The sequence below is a fragment of the Salvelinus fontinalis genome, chromosome 5, assembly GCF_029448725.1.
Source record: "Salvelinus fontinalis isolate EN_2023a chromosome 5, ASM2944872v1, whole genome shotgun sequence".
Lineage (NCBI taxonomy): Eukaryota > Metazoa > Chordata > Actinopteri > Salmoniformes > Salmonidae > Salvelinus > Salvelinus fontinalis.
Window position 1 is genome coordinate 16,597,090 of NC_074669.1, and position 16,314 is coordinate 16,613,403.

General features: G+C 42.5%; 1 protein-coding gene and 1 long non-coding RNA gene across 3 annotated transcripts in view; both read right to left on the reverse strand.

Annotated features, from left to right (window-relative positions):
- Nucleotides 1–4,871, reverse strand: part of LOC129855214 (peroxisome proliferator-activated receptor alpha-like) — a 53,411-nt gene extending 48,540 nt beyond the window's left edge. The window contains exon 1 of one of the 2 annotated variants that reach the window (XM_055922629.1): nucleotides 4,697–4,871. The gene's annotated coding sequence lies outside the window, so the exon portion shown is untranslated. Of the gene's footprint in view, nucleotides 1–4,691 lie in introns of both variants that reach the window. The other variant, XM_055922628.1, reaches the window with a different exon arrangement.
- Nucleotides 4,872–13,503: 8,632 nt separating this feature from the next.
- LOC129855215 (uncharacterized) overlaps nucleotides 13,504–16,314 on the reverse strand; it is a 29,066-nt gene continuing 26,255 nt past the window's right edge. Inside the window, exon 3 of the long non-coding RNA XR_008759444.1 lies at nucleotides 13,504–14,844. This is a non-coding gene — a long non-coding RNA (uncharacterized LOC129855215). The remainder of the gene's footprint in view (nucleotides 14,845–16,314) is intronic.

Here is a 16,314-nt window from a genome sequence, read left to right on the forward strand (position 1 = left end):
GATTAATTGACAAAAAAATATATATATATTTGTCACATGCTCCGAATACATCAGGTGTAGACCTTACCGTGAAATGCTTACTTACAAGCCCTTAACCAACAATGCAGTTCAAGAAATAGAGTTTAAAAAATTATTACTAAATAAACTATAGTAAAAAATGTAATAAAAAGTAACACAATAAAATTACATAACAATAACGAGGCTATATACAGGGGGTACCGGTACCAAGTCAATGTGCGGGGGTACAGGTTAGTCGAGCATTTTGGACCTAAACTTGGTGCTTCAGTACCGCTTGCCGTGCGGTTGCAGAGAGAACAGTCTATGACTTGGGTGACTGGAATCTTTAACAATTTTTGGGGCCTTCCTCTGACACGCATAGTAAATAGGTCCTGGATGGCAGGAAGCCTGGCCCCAGGTGATGTAATGGGCCGTACGCTCTACTCTCTGTAGCGCCTTCGGTCGGATGCCGAGAAATTGCCATAGCAAGCGGTGATGCAACCGGTCAGGATGCTCTTGATAGTGCAGCTGTAGAATTTTTTGAGGATCTGGGGACCACTGCCAAATCTTTTCAGTCTCCTGAGGGGGAGACTGTCTTGGTGTGTTTGAACCATGATAGTTTGTTGGTGATGTGGACACCAAGGTGGCAGGTAGCCTAGTGGTTAGAGCGTTGGGCCAGGAACCGAAAGGTTGCTAGATCAAATCCCTGAGCTGACAAGGTAAAGATCTGTTGTTCTGCCCCTGAACAAGGCAGTTAACCCCTAAGTCATCATTGTGAATAAGAATTTGTTGTTAACTGGCTTGCCTAGTTAAATGAAACTCTTGACCCACTACAGCCCTGTTGATGTTAATGAGGTCCTTTTCCTGTAGTCCACGATCATCTCCTTTGTCTTGCTCACATTTTAGAGAGAGGTTGTTGTCCTGGCACCACACTGCCAGACTTCAGTTGCCTATTGCAACTGAAAACGCGATCCTCAGGGACCTTAGCTTACAACTGTATAATCACATAAGAAGTAAGTAGGAAGCTGGAAGTGCTGGAAGCTGTATGAAATGCATGAAAAAACTCCATTCTTTTTATGATTTTGGTGGCAGATCTTTTTTTTTTACCCCCCTTTTCTCCCCTACTGTCTTGTCTCATCGCTGCAACTCCCGTACGGACTCAAGAGAGGCAAAGGTCCGAAACACACCACACATCCAACCCGGAAGCCAGCCGCACCAATGTGTCAGAGGAAACACCGTATACCTAGCGACCTGGTAGCATGCACTGCACCCAGCCCGCCACAGGAGTCGCTAGTACGTCCAATTGTGCACCGCCCCATGGGCCTCCCGGTCACAACAGAGCCTGGGCTCTAACCCAGAATCTCTGGTGGCACAGCTAGCTCTGCGATGCAGTGCCTTAGACCACTGCGCTACCCGGGAGGCCTCAACCATGGCAGATTATTGCTGGACCTTAAAACAAGTAGAAACTTTTCAGCGGCATGAAGCTGGTCTAGGTGGAAAGTTTCACTGATGGAAGGGTGACGTTAGAACTAAAGGCAAACTCCACGTCCACATGGCCCTGGCAGTATGAAGAAGGGCCCCAGGGCAGCAACCAGAGAGACTAATGTAACCCTCAACTACCACTACACAGTGCAGTCAGTGTCTGTCCTGGCTATCCTTACCAAACCTCACAGAGAATACTGTGATCAACAGTTGTGGTCAAATATATTGGCACCCTTGCACGATTCACTATTTCTTAAAAAATAAGTTAAAATAAAAAATGTATTTTTTTTTTGATTTATAACTGTTAAGGAATAAGAAAAAAAATAACTATAATTTAGATTTTTCACTTCAAAGCAAAAAATGGCCTGGACTAAATTATTCAAAATGAGAATTAATTTATTTGGAGGCAGGTGATTCTCGTGTATGTCTAATTTACCTCACCTGTGGTAAGTTGCAGGTGCCTACAGGGTCATAATAGCCATTCAAGGGCCTCCCGATTGGCGCAGCGGCCCCAGGCTGTCTCACAGCCGGCCATGACCGGGAGACCCATGAGGCGGCGCACAATTGGCCCAGCGTCATCCGGGTTAGGGGAGGGTTTGACCGGCCGGGATGTCCTTGTCCCAACGTGCTCTAGCGACTCCTTGTGGCGGGCCGGGCGCCTGCAAGCTGACCTCGGTCACCAGCTGGACGGTGTTTCCTCCGACACATTGTTGTGGCTGGCTTCTGGGTTAAGCGTGCTGCTTGGCAGACTTGTGTTTCGGAGAACGCATGGCTCTCGATCTTCGCCTCTCCCAAGTCCGTACTGGAGTTGCAGCAATGGGACAAGACTGTAACTACCACTTGGATATCACGAAAGGGGGTAAAAGTACTACATAAAATATACACAGTATATATATATATATATATATATATAGCCATTCAACCAGTTTTTAAAAGAGAATACAGAACATTCTGCTCCATTGCACTCCGTTGTAAAGTGCAAGGGTGCCAATATATTTGACCGCAACTTGTATGAGTACCAAATTCAGATTTTTTTTAGATGACTAAAAGAAGGTAACAAGTGGATAAAAATCCCAGGCAGCTTGGATGTGTAAAAACACGGGCAGCATTCCTGTAGCTTGGAGGACTGGGGCAGGGACAGGAACGGCAGGATTTGGTTCAAGTTTCAGACTCACAGAGGAAGTGTGCAATTTGGCACTGAAAGGCTCTATTGGTAGGTTGTTGATTCCCTTCATAAGAGATCATTGCACGGCAAGCATTATACACAGACTAGGTTACAATTAAGTTTGATTAATATATATGTTGTGTAATGTGCATAACTTTGATCTGTTAAAAAAGCAAGTCATTTCGGCACCAAGTTACGTACTTAATGTAGGTATGAACTAACCATCAGCAGTCTAGAAATAACTTTATATTGTACTTATATATCCTTCACAAACCCTTTATAAACGTATTATGAAGCCCATTATAAAGACCTGACCATTTAGACACACATGTGGGACCATTTTATCCCATCTGTATACACACATAGAAAAGTATAGATAAGTATAATAGTATATCGTTTATAGATAGTGTGAATGAAGCACATTTATTCTAGAAACAGAGCAAACCTGGAAATATCCTCATGATTAGAAGAGAGGCAAACCTGCAGGCCAGAACAAAAGGATGATCACCCTGAGCACTGAGCCAATTCTCAACACATGCGTCATCTTCCCTTGCAGTAATACACATTCACTATCAACAGGCCTCCAAGCTTTCTCCCAAAACCTGACCTCCCAGACACACGTTTTAGCATCATTACTGATTCTGTCCTCAACACCACCTCTCACCCCTATTTGCCATTTAAAGACAAAGTCAAAGTGTAGGCTAGTCATACTCAACATAATATTATACTCATTATGATAAAAAGTATTACTACTGAGTTATTCTGAAAGAGAAAAATCCTAAACATTTTCTACAAGTTGTGTTTATCATAAAAATAAACACAAACCTCAAACTCCAATTATCAGGATAAGGATAGGCTCCACTAGGGAAATAATTTGTTACTTTGTTTCAATAAGTGTGCATTGTCCAAAAGGTAGCCTAAGCTGGGAAAAATAAAAACAATTACATTGTAGTAAACTCAACAATGTCATGCATATGCAACTTGCAGCCTAATTATGTATAAGAATGTTACAAAGCTCACATGTTACAAAACTCTCATGGCAATTTTCCAATACATTATTTATAGAAGTAGCCTAACCCTTTAACCTTTTCTTGCCCAGGGACCCCCTCTCAGGCAAACTGGCGACCCAGGGACCCATCATACATTAGCAACAATATATATTTTTAAATGCATGACTTGTCTTATGGTCAAGTGAATGAGAATGTCAAGGAGAAGTAATTCACATTATAAAATAAATAGATTTGGTCGTTTTTTATTATTATTTTTACCTCCCCACATTATAATTGAAAGTGTAAACTCTAACATAGCCTATTAGCTAGAAAGGTAACTTCAAATACATTTTCGCTAAGAACAGCTATTTAGCTGGTTAAACAAAGGTTAGCCGTGTGCTGGAAAACATGTATGTCCAAGTCAAGAAAGCCCTTGCCGTACTGGTAGCGAGTACTTTTTCAAAGCAGATGTCAGATACTCCAGCGAGTGTAATTGGCTTCAATTAGTTCAATTTGTTCAATATTAGGAGTTGAGAAATAAAGTTGCCATCATTAGAAAGAAAACATTCTCCTCAATTGTAGGTATGTCATTCAACACGGATTTATTCTGTTGTTGCTAGCGATATTCATTAAAACATTGAAATAATCAAATAATCAAAACCACTTAATTTTTTTGATTTATATATATATATATATTCGCGGACCCCTGCAGTACGGACCCCTGGAGCTATCAATAGCCATTGGCCTACATCCCAAAAATCATGTATCATATACATACGTCGGATGCGCAGGCGTACTCGACTGTACAATAACAATGGCCCCAGATATCTTGTTGCAACAAACATTCATTGATTTTTCTGTTTTTTTGCTGAAACTATCATGAATGGGATAAATTCCTTAAAAATATCAGTCGATGAACACCAGCAAATTTCAATCTTAACACTTCAATTCAATGTCAAAACTATACAGTCTAGAAATTCTGCGATATCAGGCATGAAGCAAGCAATGCATTGAGAGTCACATCAATGTGTGATAATAAACCTATCAAATCGATCTACCTTACAATGGACCGCCCGATCCGAAGCCGACATCCCGTCAGAAACCTCCGTGCGTTGAGAAGCTGTCAGTGCGAGTTCGGGTGGAACAAGGACGGAAAGAATTGGCCCCTTCAACACGTCCTTGTTTGTCTGCTAAACAACTCTGCTGCTGTCAAAATCGCCCACATAGGGCCACTGCCCACCAGCCGGAACTGACGTAATGATTGACAGCTGATGTGAAAGAACCACAACCCCCCCCTGACACACCTATCTTTTCAGCGAATAGAAAGAGCCCGTCTTTCCCTTGAGCAGGACGCCCCCTAACAAAGGAACGACATTAGGGAGCAAGGCAATAATCCAACTCATGTTCACTAGCTGCTGCGTTGGTCAATGTAGTAGGACAAATGTTCACAGAAGCGTGAAGACCAGAAATATGGCTATTTTAATAACTTATATTCTTATATCTACAGTTACTAAATGTTTTTATATGTATGTACATGTATTACAGGGTTATAAACATCACCTACAGCTCCTATTGTTGTTCCTGTACTACTGGGCATTCCTCTTATCATAATAAAATAGGGTCTTATTCTGCATTGAAGGGTGCTGCGCTTACTCCCGTATTCAGTGCTGCAGAAGGCACACATCCTGTGGTCAGACAACCCCTGAAATGTCATCACACACGGACACGTCACGTGACTCTACTACATGTCATGTGTCATGCCCCCCTGCCTCCACAGCTCACCACTGGCCCAAGACATAGGACTTGATTTTACATTTCAGTCATTTAGCAGAAGCTCTTTTCCAGTGCGACTTACAGGAGCAATGAAAGTTAAGTGCTTTGCTCAAGAGCACATAGACAGATTTTTCACCTAGTCGACTCAGGGATACGAACCAGCAACCTACTGGCCAAAATGCCCATAGCATTTTTGACAAGGTCATACTATAGCCTACTGTGCAAACAACACGGGCATACCAGGGCAGGGATGGAGGAACTTGTCAAAGAGCAGCTTGTATAAAATATCTTTTAAAAAATACACTTAATTCAAAATAACAGTTTTTATGTTGCCTAAATTCTTCAGCCACGCTTCTGTGAATAATATGAAAACCAGTCAATACAGTATCCCTGTGTCACGTCCTGACCTTAGAGAGCCTTTTTTATGTCTCTTTTTGGTTTGGTCAGGGTGTGATTTGGGTGGGCATTCTATGTCCTTTACTTCTATGATTTTGTGTTTCTATGTTTTGGCCGGGTATGGTTCTCAATCAGGGACAGCTGTCTATCGTTGTCTCTGATTGGGAACCATACTTAGGTTGCCCTTTTTCCCTCCTTTCGTTGTGGGTAGTTGTCTTTGTTTGTGGCACTATAGCCCTTAAGCTTCACGGTCGTTTTGTATGGTTTATTGTTTTGTTGGCATCATTTTAAATAAAGGGAAAACGGCCGTGACACACTGTGAGGAATGCCAAATACATAATGCCGGGGTGTATTAAGTTACCCACAGTTTAACTGATTTAGATACATTTTAATATGATAATATTGACAGCTAGCCAAGCCATGAAGTCCTCCAATAAATTGCTGCAATAAGTTCAACATTAAAGAAGAAGTTTCCTTTGTTACAACCAAATCTCTATGTTTGATATAAATGGCATGTTATAGAAGGTTCCAGACATCTTTTTTGTGATATCGCATGTTTTTGAGAAATTTATCCCAAACAACAAATCACTTCTTCGTCCTCGTTGTGTAATATGGAGCCCTGAAAAACATTAACAAAGGCTCCAAAAACACCCAAATACGTCCTTTTAGAAACGACAAAGCGCTCAGTATAGTGATGCAGATGTTAAGATGTTGTACACATGAAATTGTGTCATTCCGAACTTTATCCGCAATGTTATATTCCCTTTTGCACAACTCAAGCCGTTTCCCCATCCAACTGTTCCATTTTCCGCATAGTCTGCTGTATGTAACTGCCAAAATAAAGGAAACCCGAACGTAAAGCATTTTCGCTGTGGAAAGCATGGGGTGCTTCCACAGGAAGTTTCAGACACTTGTAGAATCTATGGCAAGGTGCATTGAAGCTGTTTTGGTGGCTCATGGTGGCCCAACGCCGTATTAAGCAGCCAGGTCACCCGTGAAAGGGTGTTGTGGACTGGGATGGTGGATGGGCGTTAACATCTGATTTTAAATGTTGCAAGTTGGATCCAGCGATAGAAAGTTGTGGTTTTTATTTTTGTTTTAAGCCTATCCCAAACCTTAACCCTTACCTTAACCATTCGGAGTTAATGCCTAAACTTAAACATGTGGAGTTAATGCCTAAACTTAACCTTAAACAATTCGAAATTTGACATTTGGAACAACTTCGAAATTTGACGTTTGAGAAAAATGGACGAATGTCTTATTCTGATGTGAGACTGTGAGAGCTGCTAGCAGCACTTTGTATCCCTCATTTACACAATGTTACCTTTATTTTGGCAGTTACATGTAAAATAGACTGAGTGGTATCGCTGGAGTCGCAACAGAATGGAATAGGCCTATAACGTTGCGGATAAAGTTTGGAATGACACAATTTCACGTGTTCAACATCTTACGATCTTAAGACATGCATCACTATACTGATAGCTTATCCGGTTCTAAAAGTGTATCTGGGTGTTTTTGGATCCTTTGTTCATGTTTTTTCAGGGGCCCCATAGTACACAATGAGGATGAGGATGTGATTTGCTGTTTGGGGTACATTTCTCAAAATTGTGAAATCATGAAAAAGGTCTCTGGAACCTTCCATAACATCCCATTTACATAAAAATGTAAATTTGGTGTAAAAAAGGAAACATTCCCTTAATGGACCATTTGTGTTTGTACTGGCCTTGCCAGGTGCTAAGTGTGCAACAACCCTCCACTGATTTCTCCTGCAGCCTGTTTCCTCATGTTCTGTCCCTGGTCTGGACTCCATCACACTGTGTCCAGTGCCATTGGCAGAGTGCTGTGTGTTGCTCCATCAGACCTTGGCCCAGATACCCTTCTCCTCTTCCCACACACACACACACACACGCACGCGCACACGCACACGCACACGCACACACACACACACACACACACACACACACACACACACACACACACACACACACACACACACACACACACACAGAGAGAGCCTCGTGACAAGCGGTAATCGGCAGCTCTCTGCATTCCCTGGAGTGGCTCCAAGGCCCCAGCCACCAGCCATTGCACTGGAGGTTCCCTGGAGTGGCTCCAAGGCCCCAGCCACCAGCCATTGCACTGGAGGTTCCCTGGAGTGGCTCCAAGGCCCCAGCCACCAGCCATTGCACTGGAGGTTCCTCGCTGTGAGCAAAGGAACATTAGAAGATAAGGCTCGTTTCAACACTTTTCAGAGGGGTTGTCAAAAAGTGTCGGGCATTGGATTTTTTCTGTCTGCACCTCTTTATTTGGTTTCACAATCTGAATCTGGGGGATTGACACAGAATGTTTCCCCACAACTTCTTCATTGAGGAACAACCCATTGGCTCCCATTTGAGACAGAATGGCACAATGTCCTGAACCTAATTCCTCAAACCTACTTCATTCACCTCGTTTTGCCCAAAAAACCCTGTTTATACCTGACAGGCATCGTTAATCCTAATTTTCTCCGCATTCTGACTGTGCCCACATTTTTAGACAGGTGTAGACGATTAAAAGACGCATTAAGATCTGATTGTGATCAGATCTTCCTGACCATAAAAGTATAGGATCATGAATCAGTATGAGGAGATGAGATGCAGTACTCTATTATCCTTTTGCACAGATATTTGCTTACAAACGGCTCATAAATGCCTAGCATAAAGGTACCGTCAAACCACGGCAGGCTTTGGAGTCAGACTGAATCCCACACTTTCTATTTCTTGTCATCCTTTCAATTACAGTTTTTATTTAATTTATTTTACCTTTATTTTAACAGAGTCCCTCTTTTAAAATAGAGACCAGTCTCTCTTTCACAAGGGAACCCTGTATACAAATAATTTACTAAATACAATATAATGCAAATATACAAAAACTTCAAATACATTCAAGAAACACAATTGCATTCATCAGCAAAGAGGGCCCCAATCAGTTTGAACTGCCACAGAGGCACCAGAGCATCCAGCTGTATGAACTCTGTAGATTGTTTCATACATGGTGTGCAAACAAACTAAAAGCAGATTTAACTAACTCTGAGGAGAACAAAGGTATTTCCAGAGTTAGCCATCCCTGAGACCGTGAACGGTAACTCGTATGCCTAAAGGTTATAGCGAAGTTAGAAGTTAGATACAGTGGGAGTTTTTGTAAGAGAGCTTTATAAATAAAAAAGAGAGCGTGACTTCAAAGAGGGCCAGCCTACTTCTGGTAAAGAATGCAGTGATGTGTACTGAACCTGTCTCCCGTAGTAAAGCGAAGTGCGCTATGGTAAACTGATTCTAACAGTTTTAATGAAGTGGCAGCTGCATTCATATAGATCAGGGATGGGAAACATTGATGGGGTGGGGGCCACAAAAATTCTGAACGCATCATGAGGGGCTGCAGTGGCTCAGCGGGTCGGAGTACCCACATACCCTTCACACACAGGCAGAGCCAGCCCCAGGCTTTTGGAAGCACTAGGCAACAACAAACAAGATCAGTGTACCTACCATCCCTGATATAGAGGATGTCGTGATAGTCTAGGACCGGTAGGAACGTTGATTGAATGACCTGCTTTCTACTATTTAGCGAGTTCACCCATTGGAGTAATGTCTTTTTGCTGCAAACTGCGTAGAAATAATGACATTTTTTAGTAGAGATCAATATCAATCAATATCAATTAAATATCAGTGTCTGGACTACTGGCCTGTAGTGGTTAGAGCGTTGGGCCAGTACCCGGAAGGTTGCTGGATTGAATCCCCGAGCTGACAAGGTAAAAATCTGTCGTTATGCCCCTGAGCAAGGCAGTTAACCCACTGTTTCCCAGGCGCCGAAGAAGTGGATGTCGATTAAGGCAGCCCCCCGCACCTCTCTGATTTAGAGAGGTTGGGTTAAATGACACATTTCAGTTGAATACATTCAGTTGGATAACTGACTAGGTATCCCCCTTTTCCCTATGTGGGTCTGGACTTAGTAAAATGGCCCTCTACCCCCACCTGCTGCTGAAATGCACACTGTGCATCACAATTCAATTTACTTAAATTCAGATGCACTCTAAAATCTAATTTAACTGCAAAATAGATTGTGCTGAGAAATTGTTTAGCAATTAGGGACATATATATATATATATATACAGGAGCAATGTAGAGACTGTATGTTATTGTGTGATTGTTGAGTGGCTCTGGTCTACAAGCAGGCACTAGATGGCAATATAATCACCTTTCTAAATTCAAAGCAGATTTAAATTTCAATGTTCATATTTAAAAATTTGACAGTTAAGTCAGTTAAGAACAAATTCTCATTTTACAATGACCTTCTAGCCCCGCCAAACCCTCCCCTAACCCGGACGACGCTGGGCCAATTGTGCGCCGCCCTATGGGATAAGGTAATAAGGTGGAATAGAGCTTGTTCATCCCAGTAAATTGTCTTTCAAGTATTAAAGTGGAATACAATTTATCCAAATGCAGATTGTGACTAAATAAGATTCTGTTTATAATAGGGGAAAGTCATATTTCAGATGGAGGTGTGAGAGGACACCCACTTTGTGGCTTTTTTTCAAGTGAATGCCTTGAAAAGGGTGCAGATGAAGACAGTCACTGTACGAATGATATGACCTCATCCCACAGGCAGTCACTGTTACCACTTTATCTACAGAAAATGAATAATGTAGTCTAAATGCTCAGTGTCTCCCTGAGACAGAGTGAACAGACAGAGAGCCATTCTCTCATGTGTCTTAGTATTCAACTCCCTCTCCTTTGTCACAAGGGCCAAGGCTCAAGTCAGTTCAATATGGTGGCCGGTGGGAGGATTGGGAAGAGGTGCAGCTTCCATACTAATCTACGCTGCACTGAGGGAGTGAGAAACTACACACTCATACATTTGGGGGACGGCAAATGCTATTTACAGTGCATTCAGAAAGTATTCAGACCCCTTGACATTTCCACATTTTGTTAATTCTAATCTTATTCTAAAATGGATAAAATCGTTTTTCCCCTCATCAATCTACACACAATACCCCATAACAACAAAGCAAAAACAGGTTTTTAGAATATTTTGCAAAAATGCATTAAAAATAAGAAAATGAAATATCACATTTACATAGGTATTCAGACCCTTTACTCAGTACTTTGTTGAAGCACCTTTGGCAGCGATTACAGCCTAAAGTCTTCTTGGGTATGACGCTACCAGCTTGGCACACCTGTATTTGGCCAGCAGCATACCACCCTGCATACCACTGTTGGCTTGCTTCTGAAGCTAAGCAGGGTTGGTCCTGGTCAGTCCCTGGATGGGAGACCAGATGCTGCTGGAAGTGGTGTTGGAGGGCCAGTAGGAGGCACTCTTTCCTCTGGTCTAAAAAATATCCTAATGCCCCAGGGCAGTGACACTGCCCTGTGTAGGGTGCCGTCTTTCGGATGGGACGTTAAACGGGTGTCCTGACTCTCTGAGGTCATTAAAGATCCCATGGCACTTATCGTAAGAGTAGGGGTGTTAACCCCGGTGTCCTGGCTAAATTCCCAATCTGGCCCTCAAACCATCATGGTCACCTAATAATCCCCAGTTTACACTTGGCTCATTCATCCCTCTCCTCTCCCCTGTAACTATTCCCCAGGTTGTTGCTGCAAATGAGAACGTGTTCTCAGTCAACTTACCTGGTAAAATAACGGTAAAAAAATAAAAAATTTGGGGGGGGTCTCTCATTCCTCTCTGCAGATCCTTTCAAGCTCTGTCAGTTTGTATGGGGAGCGTTGCTGCACAGCTATTTTCAGGTCTTTCGAGAGATGTTCAACCAGGTTCAATTCCGGGCTCTGGCTGGGCCACTCAAGGACATTCAGAGACTTGTCCCGAAGCCACTCCTGCGTTGTCTTGGCTGTGTGCTTAGGGTCATTGTCCTGTTTGAAGGTGAACCATCGACCCCAGTCAGAGGTCCTGTATGCTCTGGAGCAGGTTTTCATCAAGAATCTCTCTGTACTTTACGCCATTAATCTTTCCTCGATCCTGACTAGTCTCCTAGTCCCTGCCGCTGAAAAAGATCCCCACAGCATGATGCTGCCACCACCATGCTTCACTGTAGGGATGGTGCCAGGTTTTCTTCAGACCTGACGCTTGGCATTCAGGCTAAAGAGTTCAATCTTGGTTTCATCAGACCAGAGAATCTTGTTTCTCATCGTCTGAGAGTCTTTAGGTGCCTTTTGGCAAACTCCAAGAGTGCTGTCACGTGCCTTTTACTGAGGAGTGGCTTCTGTCTGGCCACTCTACCATAAAGGCCTGATTGGTGGTGTGCTGCAGAGATGGTTGTCCTCCTGGAAGTTTCTCCCATCTCCACAGAGGAACTCTAGAGCTCTGTCAGAGTGACCATCGGGTTCTTAGTCACCTCCCTGACCAATGCCCTTCTCCCCCGATTGCTCAGTTTGGTCATGCGGCCCTAGGAAGAGTCTTGGTGGTTCCAAACATCTTCCATTTAAGAATGATGGAGGCCACTGTGCTCTTGGGGAGCTTCAATGATGCAGAAATGTTTTGGTACCCTTCCCCATATCTGTGCCTCGACACAATCCTGTCTTGGAGCTCTATGGACAATTCCTTCGACTTCATGACTTGATTTTTGCTCTGACAAGCATTGTCAACTGTGGAACCTTATATAGACTGGTGTGTGCCTTTCCAAATCATGTCCAAACAATTGAATTTACTCCAATTAAGTAAATTAGTGGACTCCAATTAAGTTGTAGAAACATCTCAAGGATGATCAATGGAAAGAGGATTTCTCGAAAAAACTGTTTTTGCTTTGCCGTTATGGGGCACTGTGTGTAGAATGCTGAGGATTTTGTTGTATTTAATCCATTTTAGAATAAGGCTGTAACGTAACAAAATGTGGAAAAAGTCAAGGGGTCTGAATACTTTCCGAAGACACTGTATATCAATGCAAATTGTGCCTGAGTAGTTTACTGGCACGTGTACTTGCGATCCGGAACCCTTGGTCTGCCATACGTTTCAAATCTGTACTTGACCTCCTGTTTGTTGAGGTGAATTATACTTCACTCTGCAGTTTTTTTCAAATGAGCTTTAATGAAGCAAGAACAGTTAATGAAAACATTTGTTTTTGTCATTTAGCAGGTCCCTCTTACCCTCATTTGATGCACATACGCATCAAAGACTTTCATATGATCATTTAAGATGAGAAAAAAGAACAAACCCGCACACTGCTCTTGCTAGTATGGGCTCCTGAGTGGAACAGCGGTCTAAGGCACTGCATCTCAGTGCCAGAGGCATCACTACAGTCCCTGGTTTGAATCCAGGCTGTATCACATTAGGCCGTGGTTGGGAGTTCCATAGGGCGGCGCACAATTGGCCCAGCATCGTCTGGGTTTGGCCAGGGTAGGCCGTCATTGTAAATAAGAATTTGTTCTAAACTGACTTGCCTAGTTAAATTAAAATAGTATCACTGCTCTTCAATAAACTTTACATTACGGCCTCAAGGCCTTAGTCAGAGCTTTTGTGAGTTTAAAAAAATTAGCACCCTTATGTAGACATAGCTCCACCCATATCCGTTCAATGCATCGAATGGGGTTGCAGTTTTTTCTCATCTTATTACCATGCACCTGCAAAAAAAGATAGCACAGATGTGTGACTGCCATTTGAATATTACCATTTAACAAATCCAAACACAGCAAAAAGAAAGACAAGGTACGGACGACATTTATAAAATAATAATTTTTATTACTCATTTAAATACATACAATTTCAAAGTTATTCAATAACATGTTAGCAACATGGTAATCATAGATTGTCAGTAGACTTTACCTGAAATGCTCCTGTGTCCTCTGGAGCTGATTAACAGATAGATAACTATGTTATACCTAGATACCTAAATAGATACCTATTTTCAATGCTAGATTCTCATGTGGTGCCAACGGCGGCCTCTGCTGTTGTCTGGTGTAGTCTTGCTGCCCTTCAGGGAAGGCAGTAAATTGTATAGTTATCTCCTGAGGGGGCAAAATCACTACCCTGAAACCACACAACCTACTACCTCACCCCGTGCGAACATCAGAGAGGCAGAGCAGTTTCATGGCAAAATAATGGATATAGTATACAAAGAGCCAAAACAGAACCAAATGATGCATAGATACAATATACATGACATTACAAACATGTTATCAACATGAATTAGTACATAATACATATTCCTATCGAGGTCCAAGTGACGAGAGCTCTGCAGAGATGATGGATGATATTACAGCCACCTCAGGAAAGACAGTAAGTTGTATAGTTATCTGACAGGAAGGGTATGACCCTAAAACTATACAACCTACTACCTCACCCCAAAGGACAGTGATAGACCCGTCAGTCTACTCTGGTCCTCCAGTACCATGTTCCCAGTCAGCTAAGTCAGGAAGACAGCTTCAACAACACCTCAGTAAACACAGAAAAATGGTTAGAATTGAAACATAGTGAAAAGCAACCTGGTTCAAGCATTAATGTTGTAACTCTGCGTGCTGCACCGTTGGTTATGTTTACTCGTTCAATTGTTGGGAGCAGAGTGTGGAACTTTCTTTCTTTCTTTTGTTTAGAAAGAATTAAACATAAGCACATAATCACAGAATCATTCACCTCTAACCAGTCTGACACAGAGATACTGGGATTGTCTGAAGTGTCAAAGGGACAGTTTTCCAGAAGTAAAAAGCATATTTAATAGAGAATCTCCATTTAAAGAGCTATTTAGTACAGGACTGGGCTTAATGTGTGTCCAGGAAACGTTTACTAAATGTATTCCTGGTAACTGGTGTACACTAGGCATTTCCCAGAGAGGAGTGAGTTTCCACTGGTGGACAGACAGACAGTGGGATGGACTAGCTCAAGCCCTCAACCACATGTGCAGAGCAGTGCAGCAGCTGCTGTTAATGTTTCTCACCTGCTCCCGAATGCACTGAGAGAGAGAGAGGAATACACTGGCCTCCTCCCTCCTCCTCCTTCTCCCCCCCCTCCTCTTTCTTCCTCCTCCCTCCATCATGCTCACAGCAGCTTGTCAGGTAGCTCTGTCTGAAAGGACCGAACAGGAAAAATCAGTTAGTTGTAGGCAAAACATCAACTTGAGCTTTGCCTTCTAGTAACAAAATGCAAGAAAAAGGTCATTGACGTACAGTAAATGAGTGTGTTTTCAATCAATTGCCTGGTGAAATGAAAATAAAATGCAATTTGTGTGTTAATGCATGAGTAAGCAGCCAAGGACGAACACACATTCTCTCACTCACTGTCACAATGCCTGCTGTTCGGTCATATAATCCTGTTGGATGTCTTGCTATATCCCCTATGTCTGATAGGAGCAGGAGACTACAGTACAGTACAGTAGTACAGTTGTACAATACAGTAGTACAGTTGTACAATACAGTACTACAATTGTACAGTAGAACAGTAGTACAGCAGTACAGTAGTACAGTTGTACAATACAGTACTACAGTTGTACAGGACAGTAGAACAGTAGTACAGCAGTCCAGTAGTACAGTTGTACAGTAGTACAGTACAGTAGTACAGTAAAGTAGTACAGTAGTACAGTTGTACAGTAGTACAGCAGTCCAGTAGTACAGTTGTACAGTAGTACAGTACAGTAGTACAGTACAGTAGTACAGTAAAGTAATACAGTAGTACAGTTGTACAGTAGTACAGCAGTCCAGTAGTACTGTAGTATAGTACAGTAGTACAGCAGTACAGTAGTACAGTACAGTACTACAGTACAGTAGTACCGATGTACAGTACTACAGTATAGTAGTACCAATGTACAGTAGTACAGTATAGTAGTACAGTAGTACAGCAATGCAGTAGTACAGTAGTACAATATAGTAGTACAGCAATTCAGTAGTACAGTTCAGCAGTACAGTAGTACAGCAGCACAGTACAGCAGTATAGTAGTACATGAGTACAGTAGGACAGTGGTACAGTAGAGTAATACAGCAGTACAGTACATTAGTACAGCAGTAGAGTACAAAGCACAGTAGTATAGTACAGTAGCACAGTAGTACAGTACTACAGTAGTACAGCACAGTATGTCTTGAGAGGATCATTGTGTCTGCTCAGTAGTGAGGAGTATTTTGCCGCCTGCATTATTAAACATAGCCTTGCTTACTGTTCTGGGATGTGGATCACTGGAGGCTTGGCTTCTAGGTACATACGCACGCACGGACGCACACGCATACACTCACAAACTTACGCAGGCACACACACACACACTCACACACACACACACACACACACACACACACACACACACACACACACACACACACACACACACACACACACACACACACACACACACACACACACACACACACACACACACACACACACATTCACTTTACTGTAAAGGAGAGTTCTGGGTTCACAAGGTGAATACACTTGACCTTAGCTTTCTGACTTGACACTATCTTCTAATATGGCAGATGGCTGTTGAGTTATGATCCATGTTGTGATGGTAAAGGAATTGCTTTGAACTTGGGCCAGATGACAACATCC